The following is a 6061-nucleotide window of genomic DNA, read 5'->3' as shown; positions in this document are numbered from 1 at the left end:
TCACCCCAGTATTCCCTGCAGTGAGACATTGCCTCGACCCAACGCAACGCTAACGCAACGCAATCACCCTTAATCGAAAACGCAGAACTCACCGCTTTCCGATCCAGCGCACTCTCGGTGTGGCGGAGAATTTCAATTCCTCACATCTCGCGCTCTCGCGGCGCGTGAAATACGCGGCTCTCTGGCTGTAGCTCTCGAATAATAAAAAGAGCCGTGCACGGGTCTCTTTTACATAAGTACATACGCCCGTTCGTTCCGTTCGGCTAAACGCCTCGTTAACGAAACGGCGGTTCAGCGTGGTTACGACGCGTACGCGTGTCGTAACGAAAACGCAAACTTAAATCTCCTCTCTCGAAAATCCATATGCGCGCGCAGAGTACCTGCAGGGTGTATTGTGTACTTATATTATGTACCTACATGGAGACACGATGTTAGGACAACGCGATCGGTGGCGATTCTCGGTGCGCCAGCGGGATGCATCAGCACAATCGGGATTGCACCTGGGGTTACGATCTCTCTCTGTGTGCGTTGTACACGGCCGCATGCTTCTCTCCCTCAGTTATGTGGACCGGTGTCCGCGATCGCTATATGCATTCCTGGGAAATCACACGCTTTCCTTTTATCTCTCCCTCATTTCGTCCCACTCCTTCCGTCCTCCTACCTCACCCCTCCCTCGCCCTTCAACGTCCACTTCCCCCCCCCTCCACCACGGTTTTATATTTCCGTTTCCGTCGCTTTTCTAGCTCGTCGCCGACGGATTAACGATCTACATAATCGTTGCACGTGCGAACTTTGTTAACCTATATCGATCGGGGACACGTGGCGGTCTCAGTGATACAACAAAAAAAAACGAGAACTATTGTATTTAGCACGTCGCAGCGAAATCGAAATTTGCACAGCGTTGACTATACAAATGTACCATTATGTATTGTCCGCCTCGGAAAGCTAATTTCTGTATCTTTTCATGATTAATGAGTGTTATAAAAATACAGCAATTTCGTATCGAGAGGTAAGCGTGCCAATAAAAGATACACGTAATTTAACCCTTAAATTCTTAATTTAATTGTATATGTAGTTTTTAGTAATTGTATATGTCAAGTATTTCGGTACTGCAAAATAAAGAATTTAACCCTTAATTCTTTAATTATTTACACGTCGAGTTTTATTATTACAGAATTTATTAAAATTAATTATATACATAATAAATTAGTATTTAAATTATTTCAAACTAATTAATAGTACTCAATTTCGTATGTGTTAATTACAGTCGCGCTTGAAATATAAAGCAAGATATAAAGCGAGCTAATAATCTTTATTTAAAGCAAGGCACTAATCTGTATTTAAAGTCTGAAATACACAAGCAAACACATAAATACGCCGGTGGTGTCCCACATTCTTGGCATCCTCGATGTGAAAATTCTCATCAGCGAGAAATTTAAGGGTTAAAGCGTGTACGTATAATTCACACACGATGTCGCGACTCGTGGCGTGGCGTCGCGCCGCGTCTGCCAGAACGTTTCGTGTGTCTGCCCTACGGGTTATCGATTTTGGCTCACGCACGTATACCAAATCTTCCGATACCCTCCCGATATTCCCGGTCGGAAGAGGACCGAGAGAAAGCGAGAGAGGGGAAAAGAGAGAGAGAGAGAGGGAGAGAGAACTTCGCGAGAATCCGTCGTCGCGGCTTGCGGTTTGAATCGCTCCCGATATCGGAGTATTTCGCAAAACTCTCGAATATACTCGCGAACCACCGCCGGCGGGCGGTGAGATACCGTGGAACGTTGGGCACGAGAAAATCATCGGTATCGAGGATCCGCGAGAGAACGTTATCGGCGGAAGTTAGCGGCGCGCTGTTTTATTCACTCGACTACTTTTTCCACCCTACCCTCGATCGCAAGATGACAACGGCAAAAAGAAAGAAAGAGAAAGAGAGAGAGAGAAAGACAGGAGTGGGGTGAGAATCGTGGAGACAAACCTGACGTGTGTATGCGCTCGGTCTATTTCACTCTCTCTCTCTCTTTCTCTCCCTCCCTCCCTCCCTCCCTTTCTCTCGCGTGCGAGAGAGGCCGCGAGATAACGCGGCCCTTTGTTTTATCGTATCGCGCGCGCGATACAGCGGCACGGAGACGCGCGATGACACGACAAGCACGATACGACACACGCACGAGCGACACGATACTCGGCTCGCGACTGAGTTTGACATCGCCGCCGCCGAGGGTGTCTCGCGGAAGAGGAGAGCTCTACCCCCACCGGCGCTGCTCAGGCGCCACATGGAGCCGCGCTTAGGGTAGGGGGGGAGACCTCCTCTCGATAGAGTATGTATAAAGCCTCGAGAGTGATATAACGTTACGTCAGAGCGCTTGCGCCCGGCGCTCGTGCGTTGTGTGTTGCTCGCTCGTTCGCTCGATCGCTCGCTCGCTCGTTCGCCCGCTCGCTCGCTCGCTCGCGTTGCCGCAAAGTGGCAACCGGTGGTACCGGCCGCAGCGTCGGTGGGTATTTATGTAGACGATGCATCGCGTCACGCTAATGGGCCCGGCCGCAAGCCGATACAGCCGCCGCGAGTCGAGTCTAGTCGAGTCGAGTCTCCCTCTGGCTGCCGCGTTGACGACGCACCCCCAGACGCCACAACTACTTAACCCTTTATTCGGTAACGTCGTTCTCGGGGAAACTCGAGTTTCTTATGCAGCCTGTCTCCGTTGCTTGCCACCGCGCGGTGGTCGAATTTTCAATCTACATAGCTGTGCACACAAGCTGCGAGCTATAACGAGTGTGCTGTCAAACTTTCAAGCCGTCAGTTTTCCGCTTTGCGCATTAGCTCATTGAGATCAGTTATTCTTAGCGTTCAGTTAACAGTTGTAATCGACGAATAGAATGGAAATTAAGCAAATGCATTTGAACCGCGCGAATCACGGATGCCAGAAATAATACTTTGGCTCTTCAATTTCCTCTACGTGGAAATTCTACCATAATAGAATTTTCCCGAGATAAATTTGTCGAGATCCTAAATAAAAAAACTGCCAAGGAAAAAATTGCCAATAGACGATTAGACTCCGGGAATTCAAGATCGAGAAATAGAGACTCGAAATAAGTGTGAATGTGGGGGAAAAAAGGTCGCTTCGACTTTCGCGTTTATTACCGGGCAGCCGATGTATCACAATATCGAGCGAGTGTGACGTTACCGTATGGCGCGGCGTATCGTGTTAATAAATCAATGCGCGAGCATCGATTTGCGCGCTGTCTCCGTCCAGCTGCCAACGGCGTACCGCGGCATCGTGGCGACTTCGCGACTGCTTCGCGCACCGGCTCATTTGTTACCGATGAGAGGAATGCGGAGTCGGACTTGCGTAAAGTAGCAGGTAAAAGACGGCGTTGGAAATTAAGCGTGTATCGTTGCCAACATGTGGATCTTAATGCGGGACGACCGGCTTGGCACGCAAAGACGACCCGGTGCCGTCAACACCGTTGCGATCGTCGCGTAAATAATAATAAGAGCACACGCGGTACGCATCAACGCTTCGATTACCGCGTCATACGTGCGTAAACGATGACTGCGTTTCTTCGAGGATTACGGCACTTATACGCGACGATCGCTACAGAGCATTAACATACGTTTGACTGTCGTGGAGGTAATCGGCAATCTGACTTTTCGATGGCGCCCTGGTGGTAGTCGACACCAGGATTGGGAAGTAACTCGTTACTTGTTAACGAAGTTACAGTTAGAGTTACTTTTTTCAGTAACTTATAACTTATAACTTTTTTTCAGTAACTTATAACTTCGTTCTTTGTAACTTTTTTCATCTATATATAACTGTAACTTACAAATCTTACAATTAGTTACACTTTTTAGATAACTAGTAATTAATCTAATAGTTACTTTCATAGTTACTTTATATATTTCAAACTTATTTCCCTAATAGAAATTTGTTGCAAAACTGCTGTAAATCTGAGGAAGCAGATTATAATGTCCTTTTGGCAGATTATGTCAAGAATCTGCTGCAAGAATGGCAGCATTCTTTCGCCAGAATCTGCACATTATTTCTGCTGAAAGTATCATATAGCAGTCTGTTAAGAGAGAGGAGAGAGAGAGAGAGACTGCAGTCACGGAAAGAATATTCAAAATTGCTCGATTTCTGTAGCAAATATCTGCAAATAGTTTATTTGCATGTACAATGCATGAATCTTGCAACAGATTGTTGAATTCTGCTGCAATTAATTGCAAGCAAAATTTTGCTCTGCAGAAAATAGCAAAAAATGCTACTAGGATTGTCAATATAGACTACCGTTGAATCACTTCTATAATACTTTTTAAATATTAAATGAAATATATATTGAAGTAATTATATATATTAACATGTAAACGTAAGCTAGTCTTTTTCTCTCATAATCTTGATGTTATCCATGTTGTTCTCTTACAATAAAAAAAGTAACTAAAAAGTAATGATTCATTACTTTTTTAGTTACTCTAACTGTAACATGTTATTTTTTAGAGTTGGTATCTTGTAACGATAAATTACTTTAGTTACTTTTTAAAAGCAAAAAACTGTAACTATAAGTAGTTTTCTAATTCTAATTCTAAAAACTGTAACTAAAAATAACTTTCCTAATTCTGGTCGACACTCAAAATCTTTTACTTTTGTAAAAAATACATATCTAAAATAAAATAAAATTGACTACGGGCAACATTTAAAGGAGGTCAAGGCTTAAATCGTAACAGTAGCGCCATTGGATTAAAATATAAAATTTTTAATGATACAAAGTGAAATATAGATAACAGTGTAAAAAATGTGAAAAAAATTCGATATCTATCTATGAGGAGATTATTTAATCGTGTTACAATATTTTGTCATTATATACTTATGATAATGAAAATTCTATTGCACTACGTGGCAAAACATATATAAAATTCATTAAATAGACAATGGGTTTAAACGAAAACAATATAGTATCTTCGAAAAGCAGAGCAAAGGGTATAGCAGCAGTTATTAGCGCTACATTCAATGAGATTTCTCTGAAAGGAATCGCTTATTAGACTATTCGAATCAGTGATATTATAACTGCTGAATGAACAGGAAGTTTAAGAATAAAAAATCTGCTTCTGAATTTCAATAGTTACATTAGCCTCATTTCACAGATATGAAGAATTTTTCCTAAAAAATATCAAAAATTATTGCAAAATAAAAAAAATTTTTAAAGGCGTATTTTGCAAATATATATAATTTTACAGTGAAATCTTTTTGAAAAAATTTAATAGTAATAGATTATTGATTCAAGTTCAATCAATATTATTGATGTGAATAGCAACCTTTAAAAATATAATAGATATATGATTTTGAATTTAAATTGTGAATTTAAGTTTTATTCCGTAATTATATGAAGAAGAATTTCCGTTAAAAATAGCAGTTCAAAATATAGAAAACTTTTAAAGCTGCACCTTGCGAATGTGCGTTTGTTATTAATTTTATATTTTATTTCCATTGGCTGTAATGAGTGAGATATGAAAAAAAAATTAAGTGTGAGTGAAGATAAGTGAAATATTTATTGACCTTTTTTGTCAATAAAATCTTCACTGATTCAGTTTCAGAGAATGCATTTCCGTCCAATTCACACTCGTATTCTCGCATCGAATCGAGTGAAAAGTGAAGCCTTTGACCGTAGACGAACTCGACGGTTTCTATGAAAATGCAGCCGCAACTTGTACAGAATCGCCGTGGCGATCAGAATGTTGGGATAAAATTGTAGGCGAGAAACGTATCGCTGAGAGAAAATTCGTCCCGCTTCTCCTCGCGTATTCCCGGAGGGGGGAGGGGGGAGAGGGTGCATCACCTCTCACGCAACGTCGATCACGTCAATAACATCCCTGGCGCTATGTCCGCTACGTTCTCGATTACGTTGTTATCGCGGTTGCATTTCGTCGTTGCAACCGCGATGTTACGTCGAGGGCGGGCTTCTCTGCCGCCGTTATCAGTCTTCCACTCAATAACACACAACGCGGAGCCGCGCGGCGGCGAATCGCGGCGTGCGCGCGGCGTTATACCGTATATATGTATAATATATATATATA

The sequence above is a fragment of the Wasmannia auropunctata genome, unplaced genomic scaffold, assembly GCF_000956235.1.
Source record: "Wasmannia auropunctata unplaced genomic scaffold, wasmannia.A_1.0 LD336048.1, whole genome shotgun sequence".
Taxonomy (NCBI): Eukaryota; Metazoa; Arthropoda; class Insecta; order Hymenoptera; family Formicidae; genus Wasmannia; species Wasmannia auropunctata.
This window is presented reverse-complemented; position numbering follows the sequence as displayed.